Source organism: Emydura macquarii, unplaced genomic scaffold (genome assembly GCF_026122565.2).
Source record: "Emydura macquarii macquarii isolate MOO-44397 ecotype Brisbane River unplaced genomic scaffold, CSIRO-AGI_Emac_v2 contig_2897, whole genome shotgun sequence".
NCBI lineage: Eukaryota > Metazoa > Chordata > Testudines > Chelidae > Emydura > Emydura macquarii.
In genome coordinates this window covers 42,898,495-42,925,434 of record NW_027133034.1, presented here as the reverse complement: position 1 = coordinate 42,925,434, position 26,940 = coordinate 42,898,495, and the positions used below count along the sequence as shown (strand labels likewise).

General features: G+C 39.1%; 1 long non-coding RNA gene across 1 annotated transcript in view; it reads left to right on the top strand.

Annotated features, from left to right (window-relative positions):
- Positions 1–15,060: 15,060 nt before the first annotated feature.
- Positions 15,061–26,940, top strand: part of LOC137167081 (uncharacterized) — a 51,583-nt gene continuing 39,703 nt past the window's right edge. The window contains exons 1-2 of the long non-coding RNA XR_010923975.1: positions 15,061–15,140; positions 17,353–17,509. This is a non-coding gene — a long non-coding RNA (uncharacterized lncRNA). The remainder of the gene's footprint in view (positions 15,141–17,352; positions 17,510–26,940) is intronic.

The window sequence follows — 26,940 nt, the reverse complement described above, 5'->3', positions numbered from 1 at the left end:
GAGTCTGCTCTTCATTTAGACACCTATCATTCTGTTACTGAAAATCTCAAACTTCTTTTTCTTCTTCTTGTGTCTTTATCACAAACTAGATGTTTTTCCAGAACCATGTACAACAGATGGGTCTTCTATCACTGCAGTGAGTCCTCCTTCACAACGGTCTCCCCAAAGAGTCGGCAAATGAGCAGATGCTCAGATTAATGTACTGAGTTTCATGTATAAAATTAGATTTGGAGAAGCAAACTCACAGTCAAACTGATCACATGGTCATAGGTGTGACTACCTAGACACGAGAGAGACAAGATAGGTGAGTTAATATCTTTTATTGAACTAATTTCTGTTGTTGGAAAGTGACCTACACAGCGTTTTTCTTCAGGTCTGGGGAAGGAAACACAGTGTCATTATGATCAATTTAAAAAAAAACCTAACACTGTAGTCTAATATAATGATAATGAAACATAAAAAACAGGCGTACTCTATCTGTCTCTTTCAACAGCCATTCACTCCTCCTCCAAATTGCCTTTTCCATTTTACCTTGTTTTGCCTTATGAGATTGACCAATTTAAGAAAAAGAGAGGAAATAAACCTTTTCTATTACATCAGACAAAACTGTTAAATGAAATATAATACTGGAAAATAGGGAGAGAGCGGAAGGGGAGGAGAGAGAGAGTTGTTGATATTTTCCCCCTTGGGACAAAGTTAAACTGAACATGCATTTAATTTTATATTAGTGTCTTTCTGTTAGAATGGGCTTCTTATCTCAGAGACAGCATATATGCATCATGTTGCTGAAAATGACATAATAACTATGATGTTGTCATTGAGTTGACAAGTAAATTGTCTGAAGAAATACACAATAATGGTTGGGGTGTCATTTAAGGTTATCTGCAGTAGTCTGAACTCCCAAATGCTTCTTGTCATTTTTTTCACCCAGGATGTTTTTAGTGAAAATACTTCTGTTAGATTAGATGACATAAAAATGGTTTTGCTAGTATGAAAATATGAAAGATATATTTTTGCACAAAACAGAAAAGGATACAAATGAATTAAACAGCTTTCTTCAAAATAATAATAATCTTGCTATACTAATGCCAGCCATTACATTAAGAAAACCATGTGTATAGTACTTATTCTTTTTATATTAAATAAACACAAAGTAGTTCATACTGTAACTACACTTATGGTGATGTGTAGAGTACGGTCCTAGAGGTGTCGCTACCTGCCACAGTGGAAGGCAGGCTATGTCCACACTTGTCAGTGTGGTGCGTAGCTACAGTACACATGGCAGTGTAATACTCCAGCAGCATGGTAAAGCTTTGAAACTGGAGAGCTGCTGGAGCCTTTCCCTGTTGCCTCCCTCCTGCCAGAACCTTTCCCAACTTCTTTCCTCTGCCACAGCCTTTCCCTGCAGCAGGGAAAGGCTCCAGCATCAGGAAGGCAGAGGGCCACTACCCAGCTAAACCTAGCAGTGTAGATGCGAGAGGGATGGTTTGAGTGTGTAGAGTGAGACAGCTAGGGTATATAACCTTGGGTTTCAGCCATGAGGGGAACCCTAAGCTTTGCCTCCCCCTCTACACTAATTATACCGGTGCTAGCTGAGCATGCGGTGTCTGTATTCTACAGGCTGCCAGAGGTGAAGACAAACCTGTATAGTTAGAGGTAGCTTATCCAGTGGCTAGAGTATAGGTCAGTTTATTGAAGACCCAGTTCTTGAATCATTAACAGAACTGGGGTTTTCTGTAACCTTGGAACAAGTCACTTAGGTCAGATACTCAAAAGTGGCGCCTAAATCCATACTTAGGCACATAAATAAAAGATGTAATTTTAAGAGGCAGTGAGCACCATTAGCTGCCATTGATACTGTTGTGCAGATCTTCAGGTGACGTACACTGGCATAGCTCCACTGAAATCAGTTTACAGCAGCTGAGGAACTTGCAGTACAGTTTCCATCTTTCCTCTACCATTTATGAAAAACGACTGTTTTGATCTCCTCAATAGAGATGTCAACATCCCTCTTTTATATTAGACTATGCATAGTTGTAGGATGAAGTCTGTAGGGATTAGTTTCTACCCAGCTTGTTGCTTTTGCTTTTTCAAAGTAGTTTTTTATTACCTACAGTGATTTTGCTATTGCAATGTTTGAACACAATGAAATCTCATCATATGTATAAGAAACCCATTATTTCATCTTTCATATTTGCAGTCAGCGAATGAAGTCTGCAAAATCGAATGAGTCTTTTACCATGATTTGTAGCTCTGGATGTATCTTGCATTCTCTTTCTTTCTTTTTGCATTTCTCTCTGTTTTTCTTACTCCACTGGCCTTCTCTGTCTCACATTCTTCTCTACTCTGTTCTCTTCCTGCATGTCAATGTAATCCCCACCATGTTTCCTTTGTTCTTTATGTCCACTTTGTCCCCTCCTCCTCTTTCAGCCTCTTTGCTAAACATCTGAGTTAATGTAAATACAGTAAATACAGCCAAAGCCTCTTGACCCACAAGCCCAGTCAGCAAGTCTCAGAAAGTGATCATAAAGTAGAAAAACACTGGCCCTGAGGCTCAAAGGTATTTAGATACCTAACTCCCATTGCTAGCACTTAAATACCTTTGAGGATCTGGGCCTTTGTCCCTGAACTGGCCACCTTAGTCTCTAGTGCCAATAGCCAAAATCTGCATCTGGTAATGGAAGTCCCAGATACCTCATTGAGTAGCAGTTTTGAGGGAATCCCTGCATAACTAGGTTTCTTTGCACGTGAAAGGTTAGATCCTCAGCAGGTGACTTCAGTGGATCTACACTGATTTATGCCTGTTGAGGATCTGACCCAGAGTCTTCACACCTTCAGTGCTGGCTCCTGAAATCCTGGTGTATCCCTTGTGCAGCACAAACACACTGATTCCATAGCAATTTGGCCTTCCACAGCTAGAGAAGAGGTAGTATCATGTTCCCCGTGAAGAACTGCTGGTATATAATAGAGGATTCAAGAAGAAGAGGTAGTATCATGTTTTCTGTAAAGAACCAAGATTCTGCTTTATGCTGCTCCAGCATATATTTGAGACAACGGTGAAGTGGGACCACCGAGGCAGTGGGATATCTGATGTTCTGTTTGGATGTTACCATAGACAAGCATCTGCAGTGGCATCTTACATTACCACAGCAATGTCCTTGATTACAGTATAATCCATGCACAAAATATTCCAAGCAGTATTCATTATGATTAATGTTGTTCTAATGAATACTAGGAAGTAATAATAATTTGCCATTTACTACCAAGTGTGCTGTTTTAACTTTGTGGCATTGATCCATAGACTTTCCAGACATAGGACAAATTTCTATTGTTCCTTCTAGGGGTAGTATGTGCTTGGAGTTTAATCAAGAAAGATTAACAAAGTTGCTTCTCAAATGGATTTTTATGGAAAGGAAATCATTGTAATCAGATCTTGTCCTAGAACTCATGAAGATACATTGATTTAAATGATTTCTGTCCTTTAAATGTTGACATTCTGGTTATATCAACATATTAGTCACTTATTCTATCACCAGTCACAATCAGTTTTGTCCCCTACTACTATGGTGTTAATATCAGGAGATTAGATAGATAGATAGATAAATAGATAAAAATTGTTCATTCTTGCTAAATAGATTTAAATAGTGTATGAATCCTTTATTATATACCAATTTAAAAAATCCTGTTTTAGCAGAAAAACCTACTGATAATGGAAGCCTTCAGATTCATGGGAGGTGTCCACTGCTTAAAATGGTCTGGAAAAAGATGTGTGTATGGGTTCTGTCATAATCTGGGAGCTAAACCAGTGCTTAGTGTGTGCCCCTCAGTGACCCAGTTTCATTTTATTTAATTTTTTCTGCATCTACAACCCCTTGAAAACCCTCTCCTCCCACACACAAACACACACACAGTTTAAGCACTGGATGCGTACAACAGGTTAATAAATCAGGAACATAAAAACTGCCATACTGGGATATATCAATGATCAGTTACTGTCTGGTAGCTTATGATCTCTGATCAGTTCACAGTGCTTTGGGGGAAAGCCTAATTCACAACACCCTTCCCACAAAAAGGCTGTAATTTTCAAATCTGAGTACCTAAAGTAAGACATTTAGGCATCTAAATAAAAGTGGCCTCAGCATCCATCACTCTTAAAGAAGTCAATCAGAAATGCAGGTATGGAGCACCTTTGAAAATCAGGCCATATTTATTTAGGTGCCTGAATATGGATTTAAGAGATTAACTCTAGCAAAACCCAAATTTGAAAATATTTGGCTATAATGTATCTAATTTTAATAGGGCAACACTTCTAACTGACCGGATCTAATGATTGTCTAAAAAATAATTTGGGCTATGAAACCATTTTAATACATATCTACAGATACATCTTGTGACTAACTAATGTTGGTGAAGAAACATGAACACAATGTTTCCTGTGTTCCATGCACCTTTTGTTGTCATGTTACAGCAAATGCTAGCGCTACTATTGATGTGATCTGAGCAGTAATCCAGTGAAAAGCGTACTTTAAAAAAAAAAAGAAATACATTTTATTTTAATAAATCAAGTACACATGCATTTACAAAAGTCAATTGCAAATAAATTAACATACTAGCGGAATAAAGACATGTCATGTACATAAGCAAAGGATAATTGACATTAACACAAAAGAAAAGATGATTATATATCCTATTATTTCTTCTGGGTGGGATTTTCAAAACCAGCTATGTCACTTTGGAGTACAAGTCTCATTGAAGGTCAATTTAGTGCTTTTGAAATGCCTACCCTTCGATCATTACTAACGTTTGGTGGGTTACTAAAACAGATTTTTGAAGTTTAAATATGAACAGTAGAAGTAGTTAGAAAGGAGAGAGAAATAAAAGAACAGAGAGGAGAAAACAGAAAGATATAGGATTAAAGCAGATACAAAGAGGTACATAAGTGTTAGGAGGGCTGATGAAGTTCTGGCTTGCTAAGTGATAATTATGGTCAAAGTGATATATTTTAGTGTCCTCCAATAGGAACAGAATTTATCTAAAACAAGTGGTGCCAACTTGTAATGACCTATTAGGAACTGTTGCACTGCTGGGGGTAGCTGGAGTAAAGGTTAGGGGATGTCAGGACCCTCTATTCCCTGGATACTTACTAGTAAACAAAGGTTGGTTATGAGGGGGAATGCATACTGCACGTATTTAAGGGCTGGGTGGTTACCACAATTGACCATACTCACTTTATATCCGTGATGGCATTCTTACTGATCATGACCTAAGCAAGCAGAATGCCTCTGATTACTATTACTCTACATACATCCCAGCAAAAGCTCTTGCTCTCAAAGACAGAATTTACTGTGGCTTGCACTTTCATTTCTCTTCTAACACTTTTGAAGATGGTCAATTACAACAAATTACAATTTGCTTCTGACGAAGTGGGTTTCTACCCACGGAAGCTTATGGCCAAGTAAATTTGTTAGTCTTTAAGATGCCACAGGACTCTTGCTGAATTACAACAAAAAAATGTCACCACACTTTTTCTGTCTTCTAGAACTTCTGAAGATTAAGGGCTGGGGGGACTGGGATAGGCTTTTTGCATAAGAAAGGGAGTTAAATAGAGATTTCTACTTCCAACATAGCTGTTTGAAAATGCAATAGGAAAGGAAACCCTGTTAATATGAATTTTCTTGTACCCATAAAATATTGTACTATATTAAAGGAAAGCAACTCTCCCTTGATTTTGAAACATGAGCAAAAAAAATATAACAGATGCATATTGTACTGTATGAACTACACACATGGATTAAATCACTTATTTTTTATTTTTATGATGTAATTCCAAATTGCATTATTTTTGAATTTGTAATTAGAAGACAGAACAGATGGTGAAGGCTTAGTTTAAAGTGATGTGTCTATTAAAATAACTTATGCTGCCAAGTAATTGTTCCCTATCACAGGATGTCCATTCGCTATAACATTATAGTTGCTCCATTTATGTACACCAGAAGGAATTGGTAATTTGGAAAATGTTTAATTTTTTGGGTGGAATTCACAATAAGAGGAGGCATTGTTATAAGCCACCACTTTATTAGTAAGATGGAAACTTAGTAATCACATTCTGTTAATAAAAGGAACACAACACACAAGTCAAGGGCCAACTGTGTATTCATTGCAACTTCTGCTCCCCGTATCTATAGACACAATATGCCTTAAACTGTTAGTGCCCATCATTACCTTAAATGGAAATATAGAATATGAGGGACACATTCATGAATATATGGCATGGTAAGCAAATTCTGAAAATGCCCAGGTAACAGACTTCACATAAACATGTCCTTCTTTGAGGACTCTGTGGATCTGGTATTGAGGATCCAATGGATTATAAATTTAGCTAGTTTATATAGAAATCTTGCCGTGCGAATGTCTCAGTAGGGGATAGTCCCCAGTGCTGTTATGGCCAGCTTTTACATTGCCCTTCCCCATAATCCCATAATGCCAGTGCAAGAGAATGGTGGAAGTATAGCTTTTAGATGGAACTATTCACTGAATTTGTGTCAGATTTGCAAATAGTTTCAGGCTGACCCATGAAACTTCATTTTGTGGTGAATCAACTATTTATCTGAAAATTTTCGCCCAGCTCCAATACTGAGTTATAGTTCTTCCAATAAGCAATACAGGTCAGATTCGAGTTCTTTAGTAAATTTCAGCTGTTTTAATTTGAAGCCTATTGGCTGTCCTCTAAATTACGCTACAGTTGTCACCATAGATAATGGATAAGCCCTCTGTCTATGGGCTTATATAAATTAATGACTCTCACACATGCCTGGCATCAGCACCTTTTGCCATAACAAGTTCAATTCAAAACAAGACATATCTTTGAATGCATCACTAACCTTCCCCACCACCGCCCAGTATTAAATACCGAGAAAATCACAAACTAAGGCTAAATATTCCATTCTTACATCAACCTTAATAGAGGATAAAATACAACATCTTCAGTGCCTGAGAGGGGAGATGTAAGTAGAAATTGTGCTGATGTGCTTAAGAGGAGCAAATTAAAACTTATTTTCATGGTTTTCAGAATGAATTTCTTTCCTATTCTAATTTGGTATTTGGCTTAGGGATAAAAACATTAATTAGGAGTAACCGTACTTCAGAAATGATACCTTTCCCACAAATGCTATTATTAAAAGCTTCTCAGTATCTTTCAGTGACCTGAGAGGAGCAAACCCTCGTTTTGAGAACAAGACAATGTTTCAGCTGCAAATTACTTATGATAATTTAGGCCTGGATTGTGCTCTTCTTTGCTCAGATATAAATGAAGCCCTGCACCATTACTCTACTCAACTGAGTACAATATGCCTGGAGCTTAGACCCAGGAGTGCAATCCCTGATTTCTGGATAGTGCTCATCAGAAAAAAGTGGGAGATCTATCATCACCCCCTCATCTGTCTGTCCCCCGTCCTGCTTTAATTCTTCCCTCAAGCCCCAAGATCGATTCTGCACCCCCATTATCCCCTCCACTGCCTAATCAGTGCCGATATCACATCTATTCTTTCCCCCCAGTCTCATCTCGGCACCTCCAGCAGCACTTGAGGTTCTTCACCCATCTTTCCCAGGCTGGGGTGGGACTGCAGTGGGGTCCCCTCTCCCCTTTCCCAGGTTTGTTGTTGCTGGAGGGAAATAGGAAGGCACACAGGAGGGGAGAGAACAGAGAAGGGATAAGAGCTACCCTGAGTAACGGCTTTTTCTGCTCCCTCCTGTGAGAATGATGTCAGCTCCTGGGCGGGTTGGGGAGACCATATATTCATAAAACAACTGCTATACAATCATTCTGGGTGTTCTGTATATGGAATGAATGGAATGATACACCTACTTTTTGTGCCCACTTTTTGGCCAGCAGTAGAGGAAAGGTAAGGCATGAGCAGGCACTGCATAGTTCAGTGCAGCATAGACTAGCCACTGTTCCACTCTGCACTAAATGTGGCCACTATCTCTCTATAGCCAGGTTTTCCGAAGTGCTCAGTCAGCACCTAGCCTTTCCCACTCAGAACAATGAGAGCTGCTGGGTAAGAGCTATCCTGGAAATATGGCCCATAATGCACTGAACCAGGACCCCAGATCTGAACAAGCCCAGATGATAGGGTATTTGAATCCCAATCAGAACTTCAAACATTTCTAAATAAAATACCTGTCTACCACTCTCCTCATAAAACTGCAACACAATATGGCACAATACAGCTGGACAGGCAGTTTCTTCCCAGGAAAGGATTCAGTCTGGAACAGATGGGGTATTGCATGTTTTCACACCTGAGTTTCACTCTCATTGGGATAAATGTACACATCATTTATCATACATCTCATTTGCCTGTACTGCATTCAGCTATACCCATTGCTATTTTCATGGACTCTAAAATTCACACCAACACATGCTGGGGGGGAAACAGAATCAAACAATATAAAATAAAAGACAATGTGGATGATTCATCTTGAGTATTTTTAGTTCAGACAACACTTATCTTGAAACTTTAGCATACAAGGGAGCTATCTTGATTTATCCTACTGTAGAAATTTGTTGGAAAATAAGTTGTTTGCAGCGTTATTGTAGCCATGATCCCAGGATATAAGGAAGATGAAGTGGGTAATGCAATATCTTTTTTTTTAAACAACTTCTATTGGTGAAAGATACAAGCCTTCAAGCTACACAGAGCTTTCCTTCAGGTTTCTAGAGCTTGAACGTTTGCCTCTGGCACCAACAGAATCTGGTTCAACAAAAGATATTATCTCACCCAACCTGTGTCTAGAAAAATAGGTCATTTTCTAGTCAACTGTGTCACTGTTTATATTTTAAAAATATTTGGCCATATGTCTCTTTCAATATCTCTTCTGCCTCTAACCTTGCATGCAATTAAATCTCATGTGAGAGCTAAGCAATGTTGAATTCTGTCATCCCTGAGTCAGAAATTGTAACGTTCCCAGTATGAACTCCAGGCAGGTGATCTGTTTTTTGAATCCCCTTGGGGGTGACTAGTGTCCCTGTTCCTGATTACCAAGGAAAACCATTTTCTTCCTGACATAATAAAGTCACATCTGATCATTTCATTCCTTCCAAACTTCATGATCAGTTCTGAGAAGTGAACTTGCTGAGGAAGGTCAGCAGCTTAACACTGACACTAGTAAGATGAGTCATCATGCTGCCCTCCCTCACGCTGCCTGACTGGAACTTTAAACTTTATTTTAAACTTTATCAGTTTTGTTTATTCAGTACATCACTTTTTCTTCTTGTTTCCAAGCAAACAAAGGGCAAAATTATGTCACCAAAGCAGAAGGTAGAAAAGACTTGGGAAATAATGGGATTTTTCGACTACATAAGCCATTTCTTTTTCACCATTTACAGACTTGTAGTTTACTATTGTTACTATTTTGTGACTTTGTAAACAATGCTTATACTACCTAATAGTCCCCAGACCTGAAAAGTGATCCTGCTATGCCTGAGTAAAATCCCTTTTGCTTCATTTGGACTCAATCCATCTTCATATCAAGACCTGGTTCAAATAAGACCAACAAAGGCCTCCATTTTGCACCTATTGAAGTCCCGGGAAAGTGGCCAGGCACAAGCCCACCCATAGTTAAAGGCCCTTCCCTTAGCCTAACGGCAGGGGCTACTGAACCCAGGGCTAAAATGAACGGGGACAACAAATGAAAAGACAAGAATGGGCATGAGGTCACAGGGTCATAAGTAGAGAACCAGAGGGGAACACCAAGCAGAGAACTCCACACAGAGGTCACTGTTCCTCAGAGATGTCTAGGGAGCCAGCAGACATGGCCCACAGGAATTCTGCCTGGATACGTGAACCAAGGGAGGAATAGAAATAGGCCCCACAGTCACAGAGCACCTCCCCATCTAGCATCCTTCTCCTGGTGTGGTAGATGGCCACCTTGACCAGCACCAGGAGGAGATTGATGAGGAGGTCTCACGACTTCGTGGGGCCACAAATGGGGTGTGCATAAATGAAGAAGCGTGGGGAAAAGTGCAGCCAAAATCTTAGGAGATGGTTCTGGAGGAGCCGGAAAAGGGGATACAACCTGGCACACTCCAGGAAGATGTGCACCAGGATCTCCCTGAGCCACAAAAGGGGCAGGTGTTGGGTAGAGTATTGAACTGCACCAGGTACACACCCGTGCTCACAGCTCCATGGAGGATCCACCAGCTGATATCCCTGGCAGGTCATGGGACCAGGGTAGAATAGAGACTGGCCCACCAGGTTTCCTTGCCCTCAACAGGTGGAAGGAGGTCCTGCCACTTAGTATCAGGGAGGGACACGAGCCTCCATCCTGCAAACGCTTATGAATTTGTTTAGCTTTACACATATGAATAGCCCCTAAGGGTGAAATCCTGACACTATTGAAATCAATGGCAAAACTCCCATTAGCTTCAGTGGGGCCAGGATTTCAACCATTGAGTTTAATGGGACTATTAAAATGTGCAAATGTATTCAGGTGTGTGAAGGATCTGGGCCTGAAATTGTAGCCATAAGCAGTTACTTGCAGCCTATCAAAATCTCTTTGGTGAGAAAGAAAGAAAGAAAGGGCATGACTAAACACTTTTTATCTGGAGAAAAGTATGATGGCAGTCTGTGTAATTATGTGAACATGAGCCCAAAGTATTACAATCTTCTCTACTTACTAACGTAGGGATTTTTTTTTGCATCATTTGTAACATGGATTTTACAATTTGTCCCTATAGGTTCTTTGCAGAAATTAGAAAGCTCTTTCTGAAAGTTAAGTTAATCAAAAGTTACAAACAGTTGGAATCAGTAACTTCTCTTACAGAATACACCTCGAGGAACAGAGTGACAGAAATCGCTGATAGCTTCTATGTTTGGTAAAAACCAATATAAATAAGAAAAACATTTTTTAAAATAGACCAATGAATAAACATTCCGAATAAAAGTGCCCACCCCAGATGCAAGAGAATATGATAATATAACACAAGGGATTCACACCAGAATCTGTTGTTTATATAAATAACTTTCCTCATCAATTATGTTTGATTTCTTTACAATAAGGAATTTAAACAGACAGCCATTGTTACTGAGCCCTGTGTTGACTGAGCGGGAGCTCTAGTAACTTAATGTCAGGAGCTATATATCAATACAATGTGTTCACAAGATTGTTATATTCTGTTTTATCAGACAGCACTTCAGGTGACATAAACAAATTATGAGGACAAACCGTATACTTCACAACAGAATCTTGAACTTCCAACTAAAGCTGCTGCACCTCGTAATTTATTATCCTGGTACCCATGGTTTAGCTGATACTATTGCGTTGTCAAATGGATATTTGCTTTTCTGTTTTTCCCTGGAGCTGGACCAAGGTTTTCACCAGCCATCTGATCTCTGCTAAACTAGCACCTCCAAGCTCACAAGCTTCAGCAGATTGTAAACACAATGCAGTTTGTCATCTAAGTTCACAATAAAAGCAGAGGTAAGTTATGAGCCTATAAGGTACCAAGACACCAGGGAATTTCCCAAGCATGTAAGTCAGCAGATCTGCTGCAGAAAATGCTGAGTACAAACTTACTGGACTTTCCCATCAGTGCTTTTACCATGCTACACAGGTGGTGTAAGGTCATTTCCCTTTCCTGTTTCTTCCTCTCTGTAGCTAGCAGGACACAGGAATTCTTAGGGGCAATAGCTGCAGTCCTGGCTGGAATAGATGGAGACAGTTATGAAGGATTCCTTTGTTACTTATCCCTGATTAATGAGTAATGCCGATCAGCTGTCCACATAGACAGAGGATATGGACACAAGAGTATGGATTTTGTAAGTAGTCAGTTATATTATACATTAGGTAGGATTTTATAAAGCATAGGTCTAACTCTGCTCCCATTGACTTTAATGTGCATTTTATGAATGACTTCAATGAGAGCACAGGTAGGCCCTTGCAAAAGGCTTTTGAAAATCTCATCCATTATGTGCAGTATGATACATGAGTTTTGTTGGAACAATGTCTTACTGGATGATCATCTATAACTAATGAGTAGATCTAAAAATCAATTGTCTGGAAATCATTGTACCTGATTCTAAGATCAGTTAAAACAGTGTAAATCTGCAGTGGGCTCACCAAAGTGAATTGAGTTATACTGGTGTAAAAATGGCATAAGGACTTGATCCAAAGTCCATTGAATCTTTCTACTGAATTCCAGTGAACTTTGGATAAGACACTACATAAGCTGCCAGGCCCATTGTATCAGGGTCTCCTAAGCTTTTGCAGACTATGAATCCTCAATAACACTAATACATAAACAGAGAAAGTTGGATTTTTCAAGAGATACTCAGAATTATTTCTTCTGACTGTGGATTCGTACTATGGCTAAGATTGTAAAGGAGAATCCAGTGTGATCAAGTTTTTATAATGGGTTTTTACAAATTTCTTATCAGAGGAAATTTTCCATGCTTAGTCACTGTTCAAAAAGAATGTAGTTTGTGTTTGAGCAAAGTTCCTTCATCCATAGATTAATCAGATGGCAATGAAAAAATATATTTTCCCCATTTTCAAAACTTCTGGTTGGGATTTTCAAAGGCACCTAGAGAAAGTAAGACACCCAAATCCTATTGAAATGTATTCACTTACTTATTTGCTACATTAGAGTTTTATTTCTGACCATTTGAAACCTGCACATTGAGTCCATGAAGTAAGTGATTTCAGAGAGATACATGCTTTGCACATGCCAGAACTGTTATGAAGGTGTTCACTTTAATATATAGATTAAGAGAAATTTGTCGGGCTTTGACTGATTGTTTCTTCTTCAGTTGGACCACTTCCAACTCCTTTATTCTACCCCAAAATAATGTTTATTTGAATGTTTTATAACCCTGAACTCTCAGGTCCTGAGATGCAAAATATACTCCACAACCTAGGAAATTTTAGATGGATGGCTGAGAAGTGGATCACCAGACTACTTCGGACTTCTTTTGGCCTGGCAACATTTTGGTGCTCTTCTCACTAGTTGGGATATAATACTTGAAGCCAGCACCTTTTTTCTTTACCTTAAACACTGTACTCCCTGGCTTCTTTGGGACTGATGCTAAGGAGAAAGTGACCAGCTTTGGGATACCCAGTGCACTCTCAGTTGACTTAATGGAGCCACTGGTGCAGCCCTTGCAAAGAATGCACACCAGTGCCTCAGATGAATGTGCACTCCTTGAAGTGAGCATACAGCTGAAGGAGTGTGCTTTCCACAGAGGTGCAAGTGTCTTGCTTAAAAGAAATAGTTCTATGCTTCAAAAACCCAGGCAGTCTGGTACATGAAATGCTGTATTAATTTAATGTTATGGTTGCACCATCTGAAAAGAAAATAAATCAGGAAATGCAAAAGCTAAAGTTCCTGCAGTAATGTTAGCTTGGCCACAATGCAGATAGGGTCTGTAGTTCCATTTATTCCTCTTTCTTTGTTCTGTGTATACAGTAGCTTGTTACAAATATTTCTTCTTACCAGTAACAATATTTTTATTACTATTAATTTGTGTTAGATTCCTGCCATTTACTCCCAGACTGTCTGCAAAGATGCTCTTATAGTCCCTTCATGCCCAAAGTCACTAGACATTTTTCAATATTAGTTGACAGTAGATAATCTGGCAAAACTCAAGTAAAAACTGATTTATAGAGTGACATCAGTCTGTGGTCTGTCAAACCAGCATGTCATGTCCATTGTGTTTACTCAGCAAGGGCTGAATGAGTAAAAGGCTTCTTTCTTTCTTTCTTTCTTTCTTTCAGAACTGAAATAGCCAATTTGATATTTTTAAATTATATATTTTACTAGGAATTAAATTATATATTTTGTTTGTCTGGAGATCTCAAACTCAAATGGAGAAAATGAAAATGTCTGCTAGAATACAGAGCAGACCAAAATGGTGTTTCTTTGACTCCTAAAATAAAAAGCTGGTATTTATTGGTGACAGATGAATTACTTGTTATGAATAATATATGTTAGGAATGTAGCCCCTTTTTTATTAGTAACTTGTTCACAAGCAGATACTGATGTTCTAAAATGTATTTGTTATTGATATGCATTCACAGAATAGTTTGGACTAATAATTCTCAGACAACATTTTGTTTATGATGAGTTCAGTTTAGCTATTCAGTATTGGTTAGTCATTATTTGTGTTGCATGCAGCTGGTCACCTAAATCAGAGTATTTTTTTCTGCTTCTCAATTGACTGACTGAGATATTTTAAACAGAATGATAATGAATAATGAGTAGCAAATAGGATGAATAACCAATCATGCTTAACTTTGTGAAACTTACAGCAATTTCAAAGTTTTCTTGAATACTCAGAGGATCTCCACTATGTACAAATAATGAATAATATGATCCCATGAATCACAGTGAACTTTCTATTATTATTTATCATTTATATTACCCTAAAGTCCCCAATCAGAATTGGGTGCTATACAAACTCTTAGTAAGACATGTTTCTTGTCTCAAAGCTCTAACAATCCAGTGTCTATATCTTCCCTGAGTCCATTGTGTGACTGATTTAGGTGTGGTTATGGTTAGAACTAAGAATATGTTAAAAAATACACACCATCTTCTTTTCACAACAATCTTGTCCCTGGGTGGATTCTAAGGTTCCAATATGTAGAAATAGGTGAATGATGTAAAATATTTACAGGAATGTACATTTGATTGTTTAAATGAATTTGCTCCAGCCATGCTCACCACTACTTTTGAGCTTGCTTTCCACAAACAATTAAACCATCAGGTTTTACTGGCACTAATATTCATACAAAATATATTTCAAAGTCCCATGTATTCCTTCTTGCAGAAACTCAATTTGAAATTAGTACACATAAGTATCCTGCTTGATCGCTCCCCTACACAGGGAACTGAAATAATGCCTCTGAAGGTCTAAGGGATACCATTTGACTGAGCTCAGAGGCCAGCAGCTGGCTGGCTGGCTGGCTGATGAGCTTTCCTGCTCACCTAGGAAAAGACCTGCAGCTTAACTGGCTGATCCTAATAAGAGGAGGAAATGATGAGGGGGTGATGCAATATTTGCCAGAGGATGGCATTGCTGCTGAGGGGAATTGCTCCCAAACCCAAAAATGGATAGAAGGGAGACATTATCAAAAAAGGCTCTGAGGTAAGAACTAGGAATTCTGGGTGGAGGAACTTAATGGGAGGAGGTGCAGATGGGGGAAATTTTAATTGTTGTTATTGTGACTTGAAATAAAATTTAAAAAACCCCCAACAACTGACCCTGCTGGAAATTATCAGGGATACTCAGGGATTGCTGGCTCAGCAAGAGCAAGCTGGGTGCTGCAAGACAGGGCCCAATCTCTTACCTGATCAGTCACAATTAAGTGAGAGAGCTTAAATGTCAAATATCCATGGGTGGTGCATAAAGTTAAAAACAAAAAAACCAAAATCCCCACAAAACTCCAAAAATACATTTTTGAAAGAAGAAATGAAGTAGGGGAATTCACAATCTGTTCATGCATTTCTATAAGGCTGCTATCAGCAGCACCCTGATCACTGACATCGCAGCAGCCTTAGGGCAATGTTACACTTTCCATTGGGCGATTGTGAGTACCTGAGTGACAATCATTGGGACAATAAGATAATTGGAAAGAATATAGGAGAGCAAACCGGAAACAAGGGGCAGTTCAGACAAGTTGCTTGGTAGGGGTGCCTTGGCTGGTGAGTGAGGGCTGCAGGGAAGTCTGCCCTTGCTGTAAGTCTGTATTGCACAGTATGGCTAGGTAAGAGGAGAATAAATATACACCTTGGTGAAAGATAAACAGCCTGGAGTGTGTTTGTGACTGTGAAACCACCTGTACTGGCATGGTTCTCTGAGTAGCCCTGTGATGGAGGATTGCAGGTGGATGGGGAGGAATCCAAATTTGTTCCGTTGATGATTCCTTTGCTAACTACTTGCTTAACACTAAAGCAGGGGACAGACACAGGAAAAATGAGGGAAATGCTGAATCAAGTGCCAAAAGACCATTTTTATTTCTCTAGTTTGAGTTTTTCCCTAATACTTTTGGTTTTGAGCTTCATAGAGTATTCATTGACTAATTAAGCTTTCCCTAGGCAACCACATCTGACAAACTGTTTTTCCCCTTTCTTAAGAAGTGATTGCTCATGAAGTGGGATTTCTTTGATCTCTCACAGCTCTTGTTTGGTTGTTCTGAGCAAGTCAGTTTCTCTAAAGCTAACTGAAAAAATCAAACATGAGTTTTTCAGATATGACTGGTAGATAGAACTTTAAAATGAAACCATGATAGATGCTTTTCTGCATGCGTCTTAAATTGCTGTTTTTCTAATCTTAGCTGAATCATGATTAGAGCTCATTGGAAAAATCTTTATCAAAAGTTCTGTCTGAAAATGCTGTTTTGACAATTGAAATTTCTCACGTTTTATTGATTTTTGACAAAATATTCTCCAGGGACAGTGGAATATTTATTGAAATGGGAAATCTTTTGTTTTGGAACATTCCATTTTGAAAAACTTTCAATTACATTTCAAAATGAATTTTGTTAAAAATATTTTATTTTTAATATTACTTTTTTTTTTTACATTAGGTCAGTGGTTCCCAAACTTTATGACACTGCATACCACCAACATAAAACGTCTCCACCTGTAATATTACCACCTGTAGTGGTGGGGGAGGAGGGGCAAAGGGGGAAGTGGCTGTCACCCTGCTTGGGGGCAGGGCTGGCATTGGAGCAGCTCCTGGCCAGCCTCTCAGCAGCAGGTGGACGCATACCATTGGGAGGTGGCCTGCATACCGCAGCTTGGGAACTGCTGCAATAGGTCATTCCAGTAGTAGCCCATGAAATGACATGTTATGTCATATCATGCCTTTTAATTTCAGAAATGTTCAGAATTTCCATTTCACAGTATATTTTGAAAATGTTTCTGAATTAGAATGAAATTTGTTTTCAAAGTGTCAGTTTCCCCCGAAACAAATGCAGAATTTCAGCCAGTTCTAATGATGATATCAAGCACCTGATCCAAAACCTATTGAAGTAAATGGAAAGACTCCCATTAAGTTCAATGGACTTTGGATTCTGCTTTGTGAATTGAAATTCAGGGGCACCTGTTTCCTGTTGTTAAGAAATGTGAATAAGTGGCCAGATTGTCATTACTAGGTTTTTCATCACACCTCAGAAAACCAGTTTATTACAATATGCTGGCATAGCTTGTATTAGCATACGAACCTAGCAGTGTTTGTTTCTGAAACAAACACTTTTTTTTTTTCCTGAGGCAAGCACCAGTGTCTATTTATATATTCCTATGTTTCAGGATTCACCCTATTTTCTGAACACAAACCTTTTATCTCTACATTTCAGGAACAAGTTGAAGTTGGAGTGATTATTGTTTCTGCAACAGCCAAGGGTACCTAACTAATGAGGCCATACAATTGCTCCTTTCAAAGCTGTATGATGACATGGACATCATAGAAAGTGCCACTACAAGGGTACTCAGAGGTGCCTGTTGTAGACAGAGGTCTGTACAAATAATTCCTTCCTGACTTTTCTATGTGTACTGATTCTACTCAGATTGCCACTCCAAGCCTGCTTGTGCTACTCAACACTACAGCTTTAGAAAATCAATTTGTCTTCTTCCCGCATCCTGAACCGTATTAATTGTTGAAGTGGTTTTTAGTGATCTAAGTGGTGGTGATGACACATGAAACAAAGCCATGATTTGTTTAATTGATAAATTTAGCAAAGAGAAAGAAGTGATGCTAGGTCTTTCACGTATGGTATATATCTACTATTTTTTAACATTCTAGAGTCAGATTCAAATTGTTTATCTCTTCTAGAAATGTTACTCTCTTTTATTGAAATACTTTCCTTTCTTTAAAAATCCATTGAAACTATGGTTTGATAAAATTTGGCATTCTTGTGAAATCTCTTAAATTGCAATTCTCATACTTTTAAATGGAAAGATCTGCTTTACCTGTCTGTAGATGCATGATTTCATGATTACTAGTCTGAGCCTTTTATAGTCTTAAAATGTTTTTTTAATTCTATTTGTATTTGAGAAAAACTGAACTGCACATATAAGGTGAAGTGCCAGCATACTGCTTCAAACAAAACTCCAGAGCATCCAGTAATGTCACATAACTTAAAAATTGTGAAAACACTTTCACAGAATAGAGCTTAGTGCTGGGTAAGTAAGACAGGGCTACTAGTTAACTTATTCAGAGACATGACAATGTGTATGTAAAGTCTTTTTGTTATTCCTCTTAGGTTTCCTCATCAACCTTATGAGTCAATGAAAGTTTGTTCTTCCATTTGGAGCTCCTTGTTTATCTTATTGTTTAATCTATCTGCATTTTTAAAGTGAGCTTTTCTGTAATATCTTGAAATCAATGTTACAGAATAACTTTCAGCCCATGCAACTCTCTGCCCCATCTATTGGGTGGACTAGAGCAGGGGTGCTGTATACCTATCCCCTCCACACGTCTGCATTGCAAGGTATTTAAATGGGTCCAATGCAAAGTTACTGGGCTCCCTCCATATAGATTATAAGGCCAGAAGGGATCATTGTATTCGTACACTCTGACCATAGGACTTTCCTGAATCCATTTCTGTTTGAACTAGGCCACATAACCAATAACTTGGTGTAGACCCTCTTCAGCCTACTCCAGGTAGAGCTGTGTGAATAACTGTCTTGGTTTGGTAGCAAAACTGAAATGAAAATCCTTTGAATTTTTTGGAAAACTGAAAAGGTAAAAAATGTCATTGACCCAAAATAAAATGTTGCATTTTGTCAGATTTTTGATTTTTTTTTTTTTTTTAAAGAAAATAAACTTAAGAAAAAATTGAAACAAAGTAGTTTCAAACTGAAAAGTCAAAATGTCCTATTTTGAAAATGTCAAAACAATGGTTCAAATTTAAGGGGATTTTTTTTCTTCAGTTGAAACAATTCAACAAATTCAACACACCTATATTTTTTGGCAAAAGTTCTGTGAAAAATGTTGCCCAGTTCTACCCCATTTCTGAATCTGATTGCACTCTCCTTCCCTCCCACAAGGGGCTTAGAGGGATCCCAGGGGAGAGACCTGGGTCTGTGAAGATTTCAGGTCTTCCCTTCTCCATAGGACACCATGTCCACCAGCAAAATCCTGGGTCTCATATTTCAGCTAATTTTGAGGGTAAGACAAACTCCAGCTGGGGCTTGAGATTCAATGGCAGTGACAATCTGCTTTGTCCACCTTTTATAACTGACCACTCCCCCTTCAGCTACATGGAGAGAGGTGACCATTCTCAGAAACATTTCTTTGGATCTCTTCCACAGGACTGGAGAGCTCCTTCTTTTTTCTCCCATTCTAGTAGCTTGAAAATGGCTATGTTCTCCAAATGTTCAGCTTTTGAAAAAGACATTACAAGCTGGTAACATAGCCCATAGACATCTCCCCCCCTCCACCCCTTGAGGCAGTAGAAACACTTACTTAAAAAACTGGGCATTTTTCTTACCACTAGTAGCCTTTGTTCCTTCCCGAGGGGCTGCAAAAGTTGCCTGAGACCTAAGGATAATCTAAAAGTTGCATTCTGGGAATGCTGAAAAGTATCAAAATTGTGGCCACCTACAGCAGAGTTATGTGGGGGGAGGATTTCTTGTCTTCTTCCAAAAGGGAAGAAATGCATTATAATGTATTTGAATTGGTAGGACTTCCAGCTCCTGAGAGGGTAACCATTCCACCAGTAGGACAGGGACAGCACTCCAAAGACAGCAGAGGCAGGCAGAGAAGAACCCTGGGAGTGCTGCTTACAGGGTTGGAGAGAGAAACCAGCAGCAGTTTCAGTTCCTCAGGGGAAGGGAGGATTGGTCTCATAAGCAGGAAGAGACACTGATGAAGCAGTTCATGGAGTAGCAGGCACACCTCAGAGAATAGGAGCATTTCCTAGTGGAGAGACTCCTTGAACCGGTGGCCAAATGAGTTCAGAGTCCACCTGCTTCTAAGGCCACTGAACCACTCAATCATCAGCAACTGCTGCTGCTGCCACATCCTCCTTTACCTGCTGTCCAGTGTGCTACTGAACTGGAGGACCCTATTTCAAGACATCCCCCCCCACGCCCCTAAGTATCCCCTCCCACAGTGACTGGGAGGAGAACATAGATCCTGCAGGATGCCCTGGACTCCATCAACAGTCTGTATCTCCAACATCTTGCAGAAGATGTCACCAGTTTTCCCCCTCACCCTGAGTCATTTTCCTCTGTTGTTCCCTCTTGTTAGGAAAAGGCAAGAAGATGGGTGCAGAGATATTAGCATCTAGCTGTGTTCCTGGCTGCATTCCCTAAATGTTTTAAAGCTGGGTGGTTAACTTTTTTTAAAATTTTTCAATTACATCTAATACTTTACAATCCTTCACTTGTGTGTGGCCCTTTCCTCTGAAGTAGGAGGAACTGAAGATGTTGTCAGAGGCGGGATTGGGACTCATGATTCACAGCACATGAATTTGAATGGTGTGTAATTGTCTGGCATCCCAAGGATAAACAGGAGGATGGGGAAAGTGCATTATGATGTGCGTACAGAACTGCCTACTCGTTTTCAACACAGCCACAGGCTAAAATACCGAAGAGTAGATGAACATCTTTATGGTTTAGTTCACATGCAGGAAAAATCGAAACACAATTCCAGTAACAATACAGGCAATGATAGCATCTGTTACTGCCTGTGCATAAACAGTCCTTCCTTCCCCTTTAAAACCTTAACCAGTTTCAACAGCTTTAGTCTCCTATAACAGCAGCTGACTCCAGTTAGTAGTGCTGACAATCAACGGTCAAAAAAACCAAAAAATGAGTGAACATCCCTTCCCTCAAGCAAATCTTCATACAGTTAAGAGAGATTGAGTGCTTCCATTTACAGAGCTTCATAAACAAGTGTGAATAGGAAAGATAAAAACATTGCACAATGACTGCATTAGAACTCACCCGCTATCCTACACAGCACAACCCCAATCCCCAGATGATTATGCAGTGGAGGTGCCATGTTATTTTCTGTAACATGTGTAGTGTCTCATGAACAAACAGCCAATGATCTTTGACTACAGGGAAAGAAAACCCTCAGAAAGCTATGGAGTCCCACAGGCATGTATCAATGTTCCCTCTTTTGCATTTCCAGCAGCTGTACTGGATATGAATGCGTTCGTTGGCGCAGGCAGATATCAACCTTTGGCTCCCTGCTCTGACAAGATGTATGCGTACATGGCATCCCTAATTTCCTTTGCCAGTGTGCATGGCATTTATAAACCAGACTTGTCCTGAGCTTGCTCAGGGTGATGCACTCCCCTTTACCCTCACAAACATTATGGACTGTGCAGTCAATGCTGGTTATACAAATGGCACTTGCCACGTTGGAATCTAGATGGGTGAAAATGCAGCACTAATAAGCTTCCACTCTACCAAATGGGCACTCCACAACCATTCTGTAGCTACTGAGTTTGTAACTGAGTATCTTTTTTTCAGGATCACTGGTGTCAGGGTACCGTTTCATGAGCCAAGGTGTGGGTATGTGGGATCTCCCAAAATAACAGTTGGCTCAAACACCGTACAGAACAATATCTTTTCTGGGAAATGAAGTCCCTTCTTACCCCTTCAAATATGGTCCTGATTTTCTCGTCACACTGGCATCATGAATGTTTCCAGTGTTCCCCATGTTTGTAATCATGAATTTGCCTCTGTGGTCCACTAAGACTTTCAGAATGATTGAACCTTTTTGGTTCACATACTCACTTGCCCCTTGTGATGGGCCCCTGAACAGTTCAGAAACTCCATCCTCTGAAATCCAGCTATTACTTCTGGAACTTGTTTTATGGGAGCCACCCATGGGGTGGATCAGTGTTAATAGCCTCACACGTGCACAGCCTGAAAATGATTTGGACTGGATCTATAGCTGTCTGATGTTTCTAGCTTCCACAGGGCAAGATTCATGAGCAACCAGCTTCTGAAGTGGTATAGCTTCCCTGAATTAATTGTTCTGTCTCTGGAGGTTTGGTGCAAGCTCCTCACACAGCTCCACAAAGGTCTATTCCCTTATTTGTAAATTGGTCTGTTGGTCAACATAAGAATGTCCATATTGGGTCAGACCAATGGTCCATCTAGCCCAGTATCCTGTCTTCCTCCAATGGTCAATGTCAGATGCTTCAGAGGGAGTGAACACACCAGGACAATTATTGAGTGATCCATCTGTTGTTATCTAGTCCCAGCTTCTGGTGGTCAGAGACTTTGGGACACCAAGAACACAGGGTTGCATCCCTGACCATTTTGGCTAATAGCCATTGATGGAATTATCCATGAATTTATCTAATTCTCTTTTGAAACCAGTTATAGTTTTCACCTTCATAACATCCCCTAGCAATGAGTTCCACAGCTTGATTGTATGTTATGTGAAGAAATACTTCCTTTTGTTAATTTTAAACCTTCTGCCTATTAATTTCATTGAGTGATCCCTGTTTCTTGTGTTATGTGAAAGGGTAAATAACACTTTTTCTCCACACCATTCGTGCTTTTAAAGAACACTATCATATCCGCCCTTAGACATCTCTTTTCCAAACTGAATAATCCCAGTCTTTCTAATCTCTTCTCAGATGGAAGCTGGTCCATACTGCTAATCATTTTTGTTGTACTCTTTTGTACTTTTTTCAGCCCTATCTATTTTTGAGATGGGGTGGCAACAAGTGCACAAAGTCTTCCAGGTGTGGGCATACCATAGATTTACATAGTAGCATTATGATATTTTCTGTCTTATTATCTATCCCTTTCCTCATGGTTCCTAATGTTCTGTTTAGCCTTCTTGACTGCAGCTGCACATTGGCAAGACATTTTCAGAGAACTATCCACAATGACTCCAAGATCTCTTTCTTGAGTGATAACAGCTAATTTAGATCCCATCATTTTATATGTATAGTTTGGATTACATTTTCCAATGTGCATTACTTTGCATTTGTCAACATTGAATTTCATCTGCCATTTTGTTGCCCAATCGCTCAGTTTTGTGAGATCCCTTTGTAAATCTTCTCAGTCTGCTTTGGACTTAACTAACTTGAGTATATTTTCATCATTGGAAAACTTTGCCACCTCACGGTTTACCACTTTTTCCAGATCATTTATTAATATGTTGAAAAGTACAGGTTCCAGTACAGATCCTTGGGGGATCCCTCTATTTACCTCTCTCCATTATGAATACTGACCATTTATTCCTATCCTTTGTTTCCTTTCTTTTAGCCAGTTACCGATCCATGAGAGGATCCTTCCCCCTAATTCCAGCATTAACTTGAACTCAAACATTTTGTGGTTTGATATTCTTTAGTATCAGTCTTGAAAATTATATAAAGCAATTCCTAATCTCCAATAATGGGCCAAAATGGTTTAGTTTTGCAGTCTGTTTAGTAACATAGTATAGGAAAGTGTAATGTGATAGATATTCGTCAATACTTTAAGTTTATATGAAAGACAGAATTGAATAGGTATATAATATACTGTTGAGCTCTCATGAATAAAAAAACACGCTGTTTCAATGTAAGGTGCAAAATATGCCACTGTTTTTATAACTAACAACATATGAAAAGCAGTTGGATATTTTGCTAAGCAAACAATTCATGTAGCAGTACGTGGAATTCAAATAACATTTTAGATATAGCAAGTACTGGCTTTTTGAGAAGTCTGTGGTTTAAAAATTGTAACCTGAAAAGGGTCCAGAGTGAAGAGTTATCTTTAACATTTTAAATCCAAAGCACTGTGAAAAAAGAATCTGAAGAAAGAGGACAAGAATTGTTTATTCATGTATGAAGTGGTTGAAGTGAAACTCAAACTTTTGACATGCTGTGTTTAAGGGCCAGTTTCTAATCCCAGAAGTACAGCAAGCTAGAGAAAGCCTGCTACTCTGCTAGCGTGCATAAGCAGATTTTTTTTTGAGACACAGGATGTTTGGCACATCTAAGATTAGAAACTGGTCTGGAGACTCTTTCAAAGAGGACCTGCTCATTGCCAGCTGTTTCATATGTAAGAGACTAGCTAATCCATGGTGTTTATGCCCTAAATGAACTATTTTTAAAATTACTGTTACTTGTCAATACTGGGACTGGTTCACTGATTCCCACTGACTCCACAGACTTGGAACTGGTCCACTCCCTCTATTCTACCCCTTCCATTATCCATCAGAACTTGTTTTTAAAATCTCAATAGTGTTTGTGTTTCTACTGATCACTAGTGATCTTATTGTGATCTACACACTTTCTTACATGGAAGATGGCAGCATGAGAAAAGCCTAATTGCACTGTGGAGAAAAAACAATCAGATTATTTATGATTATTATATTGTGCTAGCACTTAGAGGCCTCAACCAAGTCAAGCCAAGTCAAGCCCTACTGAGTTATATTTTGTACAATTATGCAATAAATGACAGGCAATGCCCCAGAGAGCTTAAAGGGAAGGCAGAACTAGAGTGTGAAACAAACAAGCAGGCGGAAGGGGTGGAGATAGGATGGAATAATAATAATAGAGTGATTTACAGGAGACTAGCTGTGTGCACAATGCATGGGTGCAGTAAGCTAATGAATAAGAAATTGTAGTTCACTACCTGCCTAGCCATTATTCGATGACGTGCAGTTATCACGAGAGACGTAAAGGCTTTGTGGATTTTAATTTGCTCTCCTTTCTTCTCTCTCTCTGATATATACTATCTCTAAATGAGAATTAGGAACCAAAGTTTTTGCTTCCTGTCAAAAAAAGCAATCAAGTTTGTCAGGCAAGATTTCTCTTTTATATACCCATGCTGTTGTTTATTTTATATCTGAATATATCATTGCTGATGAACAAAATGACTAGCTCTTATTAAGGTCTAGTGCATTCACTGAGATTTCTTTCTTTTATAATGTACTAAATGTACACAAAGGATATGCCAATGGGTACAAATATAGATAGAATATGTGGAGATTTATGAAAAATAAAAATAAGGTGATGAAAGACTATTGCCTCTATGTTCTGCCTATAAATAAGATGGAGATAGATAGTTTCGGAGATCTGAAAACAATTTGTATTCTATCTGTTTTAGGATTTGGGGTGTAGATTTCAGAAGATTCATATTTGATCTGGATTGACTCACACATTCTATATCTGTTTTACTGAATGGGGTACCATTGTGCCATAGACTTGTATGAATAAATAGCCTGACAGCAAAAAAGCTTTTAGCCTGCCTTTTAATGGTACTTTGAAAAGCCAAGAAAACCAAATGCCACCATTTTCAGCCTTTTTATTTTTGTTTTTATTTTCACTGAAGATTCACAGGCTTCTGCTGGAGAGATGGAATGAGCCAATATCATTTTATTGGTTTGATTTGGAAATGGAAGCCATTCCTCAGCCCAGATTTTGTTGATTGTCTCTGTTATTTATTTGGAGGGTGTGGGGCAGGAATGTTGTTTGCTGCCTTGGTGGCCAGGAGTAACAGCTGGTATTTTCTATCCTTGAAAGGAATGCCAAGGATAGAAATACGTGGGGAACTGGTAGTGCAAAAGACTCAGAAATCTGTCTGAGCAGCTGTCACTGCTATGTGCATAGTGCAAATATGCAAAATGTTACTTTGAGTTGCCAAAGCTTTCAGTGACTTTGGCAGCGTATAGCTATAATACTGGATGTTCTATGGATGGCGACAGTGTGTAGGAAGATGCTGGATCTTTCATTTCAAGGCATGTTTACTGAGGCATTGCCAGTGGGATGGCAGAGGCAAGACTGAAGCATCGATATGCTTCATTGGCTTCAGATATGGTTTGTTCTTTAAGTTAATTTAGTTTTACAGTCAACTGAAGATGAAGCAGCCAATCAGCAGTTATCACCACAGGGCCATAAGGAAGTGGTATAAGAAGGGGACTGAGAAGTGTGATTTGGATAGAGGTGTGAAGGGTGTAAATATAGGTTTTGTCTCCATGTTGGGATTTTTAAAGTAAGAAGCCACTATATAGAAGCTTCTTCTTTTTGAACGAGTGTAATTTAAAAAAATGAGATTAAGGGTGAACTCCTGGCCTTACTGAAGGTTTGCCATTGACTTCAAAGGGCAGAATCTAACCCTCCGAGCAATGGGCAAACACAATGCAGGCAAGATCTTTTGTGCAGCTTGAACAACACAGCTCTACAGTGAATGATAACACCCGTGCATTGTAATGAAGTTCCTATGCTAAAATGAAGTTGAAAGTCATGTCCAGCTGTTTGGTAGCTATGTCCCTTTTCATGTGCAGGAACTAGGTTGAGACTAGCACATTTCTTTCAAGACTCTGCTCATGCCATTGGTAGCGTATGGATAGGTAGATTGGTGTACCCTTATGGAGCCAGCCACATACTATCAGTTGAGAATTGGAGCCAAAGACTAGGTCTTCAAAAGTAAACAAAATGCAAAACCAAATGCTGGAGCAGTGAATTAACCAATGTACATCCCACTGAAAGTTAGCCTGTGCAGAATAGCTTTATACGAAAAGAGTCTGTCTCTCTTTCACTCATCCATGCCCGTCCTATTCAAATGCATGCAAAAAACCCTCTCCAGAAACTTCTGGGATTCATCCCTTCACAAATACAACATACTAGACATAGTACTTTTCATATCAATCAGTGAACATCCAAAGTGCAGTGGAACTCTGAGCAAAAAAATTGCATGGGTCCATAAGAGAGAAAACTGGCCAGAAAAACTTGATTGCTTTTTTTGAAAGAGAATTACAAAATTAGAATAGAAAATGGTAGTGGATTTTAACAAAGCACTTCATAAAATATTACTCTAAAAATAATTCAGATTGCCTAAGAGAGAAACCCTGATATGTGGATTGAACACTAGATGAAGGAACATCAACAAAGGATAATAATAAACTGCAACATGTTGATTTGGGAGAAGGTATCTAGTTAGGTAACACAGGGATCAGTGCTAGGTCTGGTCATTGAAAACCT